We start from the raw sequence: 12,579 nt of genomic DNA, 5'->3' as shown, positions 1-12,579 counted from the left end.
TGCTCAGAAGCCCCGAGCACGCAAGAGGGACGACTCCGGCAAAGAGACAGAACGCCCGTGGAATGCAAATCTTCTTCGAAGATTTTACAGTTGATGCAGTATGTATCACGCTACCCTTTTGTATTAAAGTACCAAGACTTTGGGCCCCCCGAGACGAGCTCGGGGACTGCCCTTTTTGTCATCTGTATGATAAAAATTATGCCTTCGAGTTTATTACTCTTTGTTAAAATGCCGCGTGGCACCGGGCTCGACTAGTCGGCCCGGGGACTCGCCGCCTTGTGCTATGAGGTGCTTCCCGTAGTCAGACAAGTAGTGTGCGGTGCCTAATCCGTCTCCTGACAAAGACGCAGCTCGCAAAGCGACTGTTTGGTGGGCAGGAGTGAGGAAGAATGGGCGCCCACACGAAAAATGGCTAAGGACCTAAAGCACGTACATAGTGTAAAACGGCCTCCAGCATCTTTTAAGCAAAAGCTGACTCATGAGTAGTCAGGCTTGCCGATTTCTACTAGCATCTATTAAGGGAAGCCGACTCTTTGGTAGTCAACTTGCCGCTTTCTATCTAACTTGTTAAAAAAGACTCTAAGATGGCGGAGTACTTGCCTTCCTAAAGTAGCCAAACATTTGACCCAGCGGCATTCCGCAGAGCGGTTGTCCGTCTGGCAAAGCGGCAACTAAGGGAAGGCGGCAAAAGGAAAGGCCAAAAGAGCGATGAACAAGGAAAGATAGAACTCGGATTAATATTTACATAGCATAGGCCCCTGGCCGAATTTTTGAATAGAAGTTCAAATTACACCCCGCGGGTGGAATTGCGCAAATTAACAAGTTTCTTAAAGACTTTCTAGAGCAGACAAAATAAAGCCAGAAGGCAGCCTAGGGAGCAGCAGACGGGTTTAGAGGGTCGGAGGAGACGGCGGTGTCAGGCGCCGGGGCGGCCGGCTGAGCAGTCTCGGCTTGGTCGCCACCGGCGACAGCCGGCTCGGTCGGACGCGGCTCGTTGCTGGAGGCGCGATCGAGCTGAGGCTGGTCACCCGCTCCGACTTCTGGCGCCTCCGTCTCGCCTTCGTCCTCTGCCTCGCCTTCCTCCTCGGTGCTGGAGTCAATCACCGCCGCCGAGTCCTCGCCGAAGTCCGGGTTCATCCCGAACCACTCTGGCGGCACCTCCTCGCCACCTGTAGCCCGCTCGGGGACGAAGACACTAGTGTCCGTGTAGTCTGCAATCGCCGCCGCACGCTCGACAAGGGCACCCTCCACTGCCACCAGTTCTGCCTGGGCCTCTGACCGGAGCACGCCTTGACAATTCCAAGGCCCGGCGCGCTCCGTCCCGGGCCGAGGAACCCTTCCAAGCTTCAAGACGGCCAGTTGCGACCTCCAGCCAGTCGGCGGTCCGACTGGCGGTGCGCAGGGCCGGCATGTCTGGCCACAGAGCGGCAACCGCCTGGGCGCCGGCACGCTAAAGCCGGCGCATCAGCCAATGGGCCGGACAAAGATGGGCCTCGATGCTTAGAAGCTGCTCGTCGACGGTCCGGGGGGCGTTAGCGGCGATCTCCGCGTCGCTTGCCCTCCGCATCTCGCGATCAGCCTCGATGGCCTGAGTGACTGCCTGCGAGTGGCCAGGGAAGAAGTCTGCCAAGACAAAAAAGAACCAAGTCGAAAAAATCAGAAGTCAGCCCGACCTATGGTCGGAAGCTCGAAGAAATAAAGAAAAGAAACTCACCATTGACGATGTCCTCGATCTCATGGAAGCCGGAGGTCAGCATTGCCTCCCTGTCAGTCCAGGAGGAGCGCTCGCTCTCGAACTCGGCCAGGAGAGCAGCCTCCCTCTTCTCGGCCTCGTCCCGCGCCTTCTTGAGCAGCTCCTTCTGCTCGGCCAGCTGCGCAGCCAGCAAGTCACACTCCGTGGCAAGTCCGCTGCACTCCTCCCCCTTGGCGCGCAAGGTGGTGTTGGCCTCGCCCAGCTGCTCCTGAAGAGCGGCGTTGGCCCCTGAAGAAGAAAAAAGAGAAAAGACAATAAGTCGTCAACAAGAAGGTCGCTGAGAAGATCCGGCCCGACTGCTCAGCAGTCGGCCCGAATCTCAGGGACTACAGCCCGCAGGTGTGCCAGCGCGTCCCCGCGAGAAAGAAGAAGGACTCACTCCAGCTCTTCGACAAATCGGCGGTCCGCCTGCCGAGCTCCTCAACATTGCGATTGAAGGTGGTAGCACAGAGGTTGTGATACTCCTGCAATAAGAATTTTAGACAAATTTAAATACTTGGAACTCGCCAGAGGGAGTTCCGAGCCGCCTGCTCAGCAGCCGACTTGAAACTCGGGGACTACACCCAGTGGGTGCGCTGGCGCGCCCCCACAGAGAAGAACAAGAAAAACAAAAATCAAAAAGAAAGGCATACTCGGATGGTTGTTCGCGCTGCCAGATGCGCCCTGGTGCAGGTTTGAAGGGCGTCGCCCTCAGCTCGCAGCTTTGCCTGGACGTCCAGAAGCGCCTGGTTTAGCGGACCTGTGCCGCCTCCACACAACCACCCAACGGGCGTGGCGCTCGTCGCCTCGGCGTCTAGGATGGCCGAGCTGGCGGCACCGGTCTCTAGGGGCCGCGGCACCGAAGTCGCCCTCTCAAGATGGCGGCGCACTGGCGAGGCGACTTGGAGGAGCAGCCTCGCCTCAGACTCGTCCGCGGTCGGCGGCACCGGCGGGCCCGCCGGCTGTTCTCCACGCGCGCTCCCAGATGGCGGCAGAGGCGGCAGGGGCGGCACGAGCGTGTCCGACATGGAGGCCTCGCCGCTTTCTTTCTCCGCGACGGGGTTCTCGGCGCCGGCTTCCCCAGTCTGCCCCGTGAACTCCGGGGGCGGCGGCGCAGAGGAGAGCGGGATGACGAACAACACCGATCGATGGTGTGCGGCCTCCTCGGCTTGCTGCCTTGCTACAACGGCGGCTTCGGCCTCTTCCAGTTTTTTTTTGGGCAGAGGCCGCGGCCTTCTCAGCCTTTGCCTTCTCTAGGCGGTTGGCCTCATCCTCGTCGCGCTTCCCCCGCGCATTTCGCTCCGTCGCCTCCCGGAGGTCGGTGGCAGGGTCAACCCGCCGAGTGCTGGCTGACGTCTCCGCCGACCCTATGACGGAGGGGACGGCGACCCTCTCAAGGGTAAGGGGAGCCCTGAAGCGAAAAGGGAATGAAAAAAGGAAACTCGTACGAGATTCACCAAAGAAAAATAAAGATGAAGGAGGAAACACTTACGCAGAGACTAGCGGCGGCCTCTTCACTTCCTTGCGGAAGCGGTTGGCCGTCGCGGCCGCCTCCTCCTGTCTGGTCGCGGCGGCCACCCCCTTGAGCTTCTTCGGCTTGCTGCCAAATGAACTCGGCCCAGTCTGGCGCCTCTTCAAGCCACCTTGGCCGGCCAGGCCAGCGGAGGAACTCGCGCCCGATGGGCCGACCCTTGGCTGGTGGCGCGGGACGACTTCCCCTTCGGCGTCGTCATCAGGCCAGTCGGCGAAGGTGGCCGAAGGCCTGAGGCCGCCTCCTGCTCCTCCTCCCCCGCCTTCGGCGTCGGCTTCCATCGCCGCCGCCCCCAAGTCGGGGTCATCGACGTCGCTCTCCGCTCGGTCGGGGACGAACTCTCGGGGCGGTCTCATGACGCCGGCTGCGGGCTGCATAAGGGGGTTCTAATTCAGAGAAACCAATGAAATCAAAAGTCGGAGTTGGCTATGAAGAAGACAAAGCAATAAAGAGATGCGACTTACCACTGGAGGGGGTTTGGCGCGCGAGTACGGCTCCTTGCCGAACAGCCAGTCCTCCCCGAGCTCGCAGTTCGCGATGTGGTTCACCATGTTTGCCACCTCTGCGCGGGGCATTTCCCTGGTGCACATCCGACTCAAGTCCCGGTCGTCACTCATCTGGCTGATCAGATGAGGCCGGCCTTGAAGGGGGAGGACTTGGCGCACCACAAAGGCGGCCAGCAAGTCGGCCCCAACGACGCCCTCCGACTGCGTCAGAACTCGGAGCCGCGCCACGGCGGCGGCTCCGGCGGGAGTCAGCGTCTTGGCTCGATGAGACCAGCTGGGGAGCCTCCCAGCCGGTGCGCCGGCTTCATAAGGTGGCAGATTGACCCAGTCCCCGTCAGGGGCAACGCTCTTCACGTAAAAGTACGACCATTGCCACATCTTCACCGATTTGACTAACGCGATGGCGAGAAACGGATTGTCGGCCGTCGACGGCCGCATCGCGATGAAGGCGCCGCATTGAGCCAGCATGCCGGCGACGTGCGTGCCGATCTTGGATGAGAAGAATTCTCCCCACAACTCGATGGTGGGGAGGACGCTAAGGAAGCCTTCGCACAGGGTGGCGAAGGCAGACAGCAGCACCCCCGTGTTTGGGGTGAGGTGGTGCGGCTGGAGCCCGTGGAACTCTAGGAAGGAGCGGAAGAAGCCGCTCGCCGGTAGTCCCAGGCCGCGCATGAGGTGCGAGCGGAAGATGACCCACTCGCCCTCCTCCGGCGCCGGCAGTATCTCCCCTTCGGCGCGGCGCGGGCACGCACAAGGTCTGCACCGGGGAGGTGGCGCGTCCTATGGAGGAACTCGATGTGGTCATCATCCACCTCCGAGCCGTTCCACACGCCAGAGCGCACGGCGGGAGCCGCGACGGCGGAGGAAGAGCTCATCGCTATTGGTGCGGTGTGTTTCTGCTCGACGGCGGCAAGAGGAAGGAAGGGAGGCAAGAGGAGGCAGGGGAGCAGGGAAGATGGGCGCACGTGCTTGCCGCTCCACTCCCCCCTGCCTACTTATAGCCTTGAAGGTTGAGAAGCTGATGGGCCGGGTGTGGGATTAACTGCGCGCAGGAGCCCATGCCCCCCCCACGATTTACCCCACGAAGTTACTGCGCGCAGTAATGACGTGGGAAACCCAACTGTCCGCATGGCCACAGCGGATCCGTTCGCATGCCAAGGCGCGGTAGTGGTGGGCCCCGCTTGACGGCCCATCCCGTCGCGCGCGTGGGTAGGCAGACTATCCTCACCGCGTGGCACCGCTCGATAGGACCGCGGCGGGCGGCCGCGGGGAAGCGTATCAGGCACGCCGCCCGGTCTCCCGCCATGACTTTTGAACTCTCTATGAAGCAAGACGGCCCTCTGCGTGTCCGACTTTCGGACAGTCGGCCTGAAGGAAGACGACAAACAAAGTCCTAGAAGAATGAAACTGTTGAGGCCCCACGACGAAGTATCCATGGAGCCTCACCAGCTTCGGGGACTACTATCGGAGTAATGGGCCACGGGTAGGCCAACCCGAGCCCAGAATCTTTCAAGACATCGGGGTAGGCCGCGCCCCTCATATCGACCCCAAGGCAAGCCGAGTCCCAGACGGCGACTCCAAGACAAGCCGAGTCCCAGACGGCGACTCCAAGATAAGACGAGTCCCATACGATGACTCCAAGGCAAGCCGAGTTCCAGACGGCGGCTCCGAGACAAGTCGAGTTCCAGACAGCGACTCCAAGATATACCGAGTCCCAGACGACGACTCCAAGATAAGCCGACACATGGCCGGCGACTTCCAGAGAAGCCGGCTGAAGAGAGTCGGCCCGCGACTCCACCCTCGTCTTAAAGGACGAGACGGGGTATGGCCACGGCGCGGCCGTCCCCCTCCCCCCGCTTACAAGGGGCTGGCATGGCTACAGTAAGCCGTATCGCTAAAGATCTCCAGTGTGGCGCGACACTGTTGCCATGCCTGCCCTGACCTCAGCCACAGTGGGCAGCGCACTGTGCCCACGACGCCGGCCCGTACGGCCCGAGGGCGGCGGGGCCGCCTGTCAGTCGGTAGACGGAAGATGGCACGAGCGCCCCTGAAGGTGGACCCGTGGGAGTTGGCCCCTTGGAGTCGGCCGATCCCTCCCACGGGCCCCGCACGCCATTAACAAGATAAGATGGGGAATGGCGACAATGAGCGCACGCCGGACGGCGGCGCTGTTGCCATGAACACATGACCAAGCCTGCGTCATCAGGAGTACCTCTACAGTATTAGGCCTGTCCGCGGGGCCCGCCAGTCGGCGGGCCCCAGTAGTCGGCAGAGAGGACGACGGCCTGAGAGACAGATGGCTGGGACCCGCGCCCAGCCTGATTACCATTGTACCCCTAGGGGGTAGGCCTATATAAACCCCCCAGGAAGCCCATGCAAAGGGTTCGGATCCAGATAGAGATAGACCATATAGCATAGGAAGGAGAGAGCTAGCCTCGCCCTCTCCTACCTCCAGAAACAGCTCTAGGAGCACCATTGTACCCACTTTGCCATAGTGACCATGCGGAGACCCCGCAGAGCAGCAGTAGGGGTGTTATCTCCTCGGAGAGCCCTGAAGCAGGGTAAGATCCGCCGGCGTGCATGTCTTCGCCTCATCCCGCTTCCGGGCACCGGCGACGTTCTACTCGCTCCCACCATGATAAGCCATCCTTTGGCATATGTTGTACCCGACCCCCGACAATGGGAGCTAAGGACCAGAGGGGAAACCCTTCTCCCATCTAGGGAGAAGGTCAAGGAAGAAGAAGAAGAAGGGGGCCTTTCTCCCCCTTGCTTCCGGTGGCGCCGGAGCGCTGTCAGGGGCCATCATCATCACCGCGATCTTCACCAACACCGCCGTCATCTTCACCAATATCTCCATCACCTTCCCCCTTCTATATTCAGCGGTCCACTCTGCCGCAACCCTCTGTACCCTCTACTTGAACATGGTCCTTTAGGCTTCATATTATTTTCCAATGATGTGTTGCAATCCTATGATGTCTGAGTAGATTTTCGTTGTCCTATTGGTGGTTGATGAATTGCTATGATTGATTTAATTTGCTTGTGGTTATGTTGCTGTCCTATTGTGTCCTCTGTGTCGCGCACGCGTGAGGGATTCCCGCTATAGGGTGTTGCAATACGTTCATGATTCTTTTATAGTGGGTTGCGTGAACGACTGAAACACAAACCCGAGTAAGGGGATTGTTGCGTATGGGATAAAAGGGGACTTGATACTTTAATGCCATGGTTGTGTTTTACCTTAATGAATCTTTAGTAGTTGCGGATGCTTGCTACAGTTCCAATCATAAGTGCATATGATCCAAGTAGAGAAAGTATGTTAGCTTATACCTCTCCCACATAAAACTTGCTATCGGTCAAGTAACGTAGTCAATCTCTTAGGGACAATTTCACAACTCCTACCACCACTTTTCCACACTCGCTTTATTTACTTTTCTGCATCTTTATCTAAATAGCCCCTAGTTTATGTTTACGTGCTCTTTATTATCTTGCAAACCTATCCTATTACACCTACAAAGTACTTCTAGTTTCATACTTGTTCTAGGTAAAGAGAACGTCAAGCGTGCGTAGAGTTGTATCGGTGGTCGATAGAACTCGAGGGAATATTTATTCTACCTTTAGGTCCTCGTTGGGTTCGACACTCTTACTTATCGAAAACTATTGTGATCCCCTACACTTGTGGGTTATCAGCCACCCCGTGCATCCACAACCTTCTGAAAGCGGCTTCATCTCGCAATGTGGTCAACAAACAGGATATTCGCTTTAGAGCCATGGAAAAGGAGGAACATAATCTTCTGTCATATTCTCCAAGATGGACGGGCCTTTATTATTTGAGATCACCCATGAATATGTATCTTTTCACCTCCAAGTGGAATGGAGTAGGTTGACATAAATATCATGTTGTGACCAAGCGCAAGTCTGACCCGACCATGGTTAGGCATCTGTATAGGAACAATAGAACTGGGCAGTTTCTGTTTCAAGAAGATTACAACTGTAAAACTTTGTATAAGCAATAGTTTATGAACAACATATATAACAGAAAATAGCTCGTATCATAAGTTTCTCGACTCAGTTGGACCTTTTCAACGAGTGCAGCAGTGGCACACATATCCCACGTGGCCTTCCACCATTGAAACGCCCCACAAGGACCTCAAGACGATTAATAAAGTGTAGGAACTTGTGGATGTCGTCCTAGTCAACTTCAGTGCCATCAGTAACAGCCAAGTTCTTATAGAATAACAAACGAGCATCCTGCTTAACTATGAAAAAAACCTACACGTGCCACCAATTATAAGAAAATATTAGGTAGAAGTAGCATCTTCATGAGAGATTCATTGCTGCTTCCAAAGTTAAATTGTGATTAGTTAGACAGAATAGGTGGATTAAGAAGTAATCAAGGCAACAAGCAAGAACCAGATATAAAACTAACATGGATGAACAATTGGAACGACGTCGGGGTGGAAGACCGCAGTGAAGATGAGACCAGGTTCTGCTATTTCCATCAACATTCGTGCGCCAACTTTCAGTCCGTAACACTTAAGAAAGTTTATCCAAGTTCGGCCAAAAAAAGCAGCGATCTTTTTGGTTCATGAACCCAACTCGGAACTTATATCAATGGCTTGTCTTCACTGTGACCATTAAACTAGTGTATTCAGTTATGGCAAGGCTGAGCATCTTGAGTACATGTGTTCTGGCAGATCAAATAATGCACTTCAGGAAAAAACAATATGAGAACACAATGTATTCCCTATCCAAATCTAGAAATAATTTCCTCCTTCACGTCAGTGTTGACCATCGTACTAGTACCTTTTATCCAAATATAGCAATCCAAATTTCCAAATTAGTCGATAGCATGTTCAAAATACCACACCCCCCCGGATAGAAAAGAGGATTCTAGGAACATACTGTGCGCGTTTTAAAATCATGTGTTAGGATGAAAAGGAACAAGTGTGGTGTCTCACCAAGGGCGTAGAAACCTGTAGGGTCCTCGCACTTTGGGCACTGCAAATGAAACACACTAGATTCAGTAGGAAGAAAAATGCATCAATGGCGGCGGCTGCCATCCTAGGATTACCCGTGACCAAGGGACTTGGATTTATCGGGGATGGATGAAGAATTCATACCTGGTTCTATATGAGAAAACCCTATGCAATCGCCAGAGGGGGTTTTCTCTGAACAAGCAGATGAGGGAGAAGGGGATTCAGGCCCGGTGAAATATTGCTGCTTCATCCGTCCAGCTTACTGCTAAAGCTGAAAAGGTGGTGAGTTTTGTGATTTCATGGCTCATTGGGCATTACAACGACGCTACGACCGGGGTGTGTCTATCGTGCAGTTGTGCACTCTAATTTGGTTCATATGGCACGTGACCCCGTTACCGGATGCCCCACGTATCAGTGAAAGGAAGTAGAAAGACATGATTAACTAGTTACACATAAATATATTTTTGACACAGAGATACTCCCTCTGTAAAGAAATATAAAAATATTTTATATCACAACTTTATACATAAGAAAAAACAAGGGGAATATATATAACATATATAATTATAAAAAATAGAGTTTTTTAACACAGTATAGATGAGTTGGTGATGATGGTCTGCCTGCCATCCTACAATATAGGTCGTCTGATTTATATCTGACGGATAGGAAGGAAACCATGGCAGTTTTGCAAAAAGGTAGCCACACACCTCTCCACATTTGCAAATAAGGCCTTCCCCCGTTCATCCTTTTCTCTCACAAGATAAAATACTCATACAAATGCATCTTGATGTTATGTGCAACGCACTAGCATTATAGGGGTTCAGCTGAGAATATAATACTCAGATAGGCTCACGGTTCTGGACTTTGGGCCACAGTCCGGTGGGCCTGCATGTTTGGAGGCCCATGTGTTCTACCTCTGCGCTTTACATATTGCAAGCGGTCGGTACGGTGCTGGTTTTAGATGCTGTCGCAAGGCGAATACACAAAATTGAATAAAGCACGGCAACTGTTGTAATGATATCGAACGACAGATCCTAACCAGCAATCAGAGTTGCAATTCTATCAACGATATACCATGTGATAAATAATACTGTCGTACTACTTATACACACAGGACACTTGTTTCACTATGCCAGATTATTACATCAAAATATCTTAGAGGATAAATCAGTTCGGCAGTTGCGTGCTGCTACTGAAGAATTTCAAAGTTCATTTGGACCAGCTCTCCTTGCGGAGAAAGTTCAAACTTGACATCATCCCCTACCGCAAGATATGATTTAGATTTGAACCTTGACCATCCTTTAGCATCAATCATCATGCGACCATCCTTTGTACTTACGGTATATTGAGCAGGTTCATTCACACCAAGGCTACACATGGTAAGAAAAACTTGGCCCCGATCGCCCCGATTGTTGAATGACTCCCTCGTTGCTCTACGAATTCTTCGTTTGCAAACAAGAAAACATACACAAACAGTTAGATCAAAACGGCGAATCATGTGAAACAACATGGAAAGGAAAAAGAATGAATCACTTGGGCAGCCAATGGTTACCAAGAAGGTCGATGAGGGAGTCCTAGATAAGGGGGTATCCAGACAGCCGGACTGTTGGACTATGAAGATACAAGATAGAAGACTTCGTCCCGTGTCCAGATGGGACTCTCCTTGACGTGGAAGGCAAGCTTGGCGATTCGGATGTAGATCTCCTCCTGTGTAAACCGACTCTGTGTAACCCTAGCCCCCTCCGGTGTCTATATAAATCGGAGGGTTTAGTCCGTAGGACACAACAACAATCATACCATAGGCTAGCTTCTAGTGTTTAGCCTCTCTGATATCGTGGTAGATCAACTCTTGTAATACACATATCATCAAGATCAATGAAGCAGGAAGTAGGGTATTACCTCCATCGAGAGGGCCCGAACCTGGGTAAACATCGTGTCCCCAGCCTCCTGTTACCATTAGCCTTAGACGCACAGTTCGGGACCCCCTACCCGAGATCCGCCGGTTTTGACACCAACATTGGTGCTTTCATTGAGTGTTCCTCTATGTCGTTGCTGCAAGGCTAGATAGCTCGAGTCATTGTCCAAGACAACATAACCTCTGGGGGAGCCCTGGCTTTAGGCCAAACTCTCCGGTTGGGCGGCTTCGTTATGAACGCCCGATCGGCTGTTGCACCGACAATGACTTCTCAGGTCATTAGAAACAGCCTCCACGTTGATTCGGAATTTGCCGAACAGATGGACCCAATGGAGCTCTTCTCCCTCAATGAGCTCTTGGATCGCATCGCTGCCCTGGGCGTCGCTACGGACTATGATCGGATCGCGCTTAAACTTGATCAAAGGGAGACTCACTCTCCACCGGTCACCCATGAGATAGCGGTAGTGGAAGAGCATCATCCCAATTCCCCTCCACTTTGAGGATGAACTATGTCCGGATTTCCGAGCTCTCCGAGCCAAATACCCGCTTGCGGGAGGATATGACCCCGGTCCCGGACTCAGGATCGGGTGGCGGGTCGAAGAAATTGGGCAACGCTCCAGAACCCGAGCCGTTAAGCTCGAAAGCTTCTTTGCCCCTGGGTCCCAGATCAGGTCGGGATTCATATTCAAATCTACCCACCCACCCAGATTTATCCAATCTTTCCCATATCAGACAGGAGCCCCAAGAAATAGTACATCACTACTGGGCCAGATTCCTCCTTGTGATAAACAGGGTCAAGGACTGTCGCGAGGCAGGCGCAATCTCCCTCTTTTGCAAAAATTGCACGGACAAAGGGATCCTCAACGCTATAAGTCGCCGTGACATAGTACACTTTGCTGACTTAGCAGCCATAGTGCAAAAGTACTGCATGATGGAAAGCGCCTGGAAACCCAAACAAGTTTCTGGGACAATCCGACTCTAGCCAAATCCCCTGTCCGAACTAAAAGGGTAAACTCTCGTAAGTCACCCGATTCAAGTACCAAAAAAATAAAGCCCGTCGCAAGGCACAGAACCGTATTGGAAGAATGGCTAAACGGGCCATACAAGATTCACAGCACACCGGATACTACACCAACGCATAGCCTTAGAGCATGTTGGATACTCCGGCAGGTAGCAAAGAGCGGCGAGGATCTCCTCATAAAACATCCCGTCGGGGACAACAATACAATATTTACAATCTTTGAGGCTTTCGCCTCAAATAATAGGCGCAAGCGAGCTCAGCGCAGCCTCGGAGAAGTTTGCCACGTGGCAACAATAAACCCATGGAACGACACATCTATAACCTACAATGCCAGTGACGAACCCTAAGTCCGGATAGTACGAGCACCAGCCGCTTTGGTCCTTAGCCCAATCATGGATGGCTTCAGGCTTACTAAAGCGCTCATGGACGGCGGAAGCGGATACCCCATTACGGGTATATGAAGCTCAAAATGCCCGGGCCCAACGGAATCAATACTCTAGCTAGTGATCCGGATGTCGCACTCCGCTCTGAAAATAAAACTGCCGCCCTCGCCCAGGAGGCATTATCAGAAGCCCTCGTGGCCGAAGAACTGACAACACTACGAGCAACAGTGGACAGAGACAACGTGATACTCGACAAGCGACCTAAATCCACCTCCTTCAAGCCAGCGGACGAGATAGTCAAATACCAGGTCCACCCAACGGACCCTTCGAAGACAGCTTGCATAGGGACACAGCTGAACCCCACAATAGACGCCGCACTGCGAGACTTCCTGCGTGAAAATTGGGATATTTTCGCCTAGTATCCTTCAGACAAGCCGGGCATCCCACGCAGATTGGCCGAACACAACCTCAGTATGCTGAAAGGATACAAGCCAGTCAAGCCGACTCTTAGACGCTTC

The sequence above is a fragment of the Triticum dicoccoides genome, chromosome 4B (genome assembly GCF_002162155.2).
Source record: "Triticum dicoccoides isolate Atlit2015 ecotype Zavitan chromosome 4B, WEW_v2.0, whole genome shotgun sequence".
NCBI classification, from domain to species: domain Eukaryota; kingdom Viridiplantae; phylum Streptophyta; class Magnoliopsida; order Poales; family Poaceae; genus Triticum; species Triticum dicoccoides.
Note: the sequence above shows the minus strand (reverse complement) of the source record.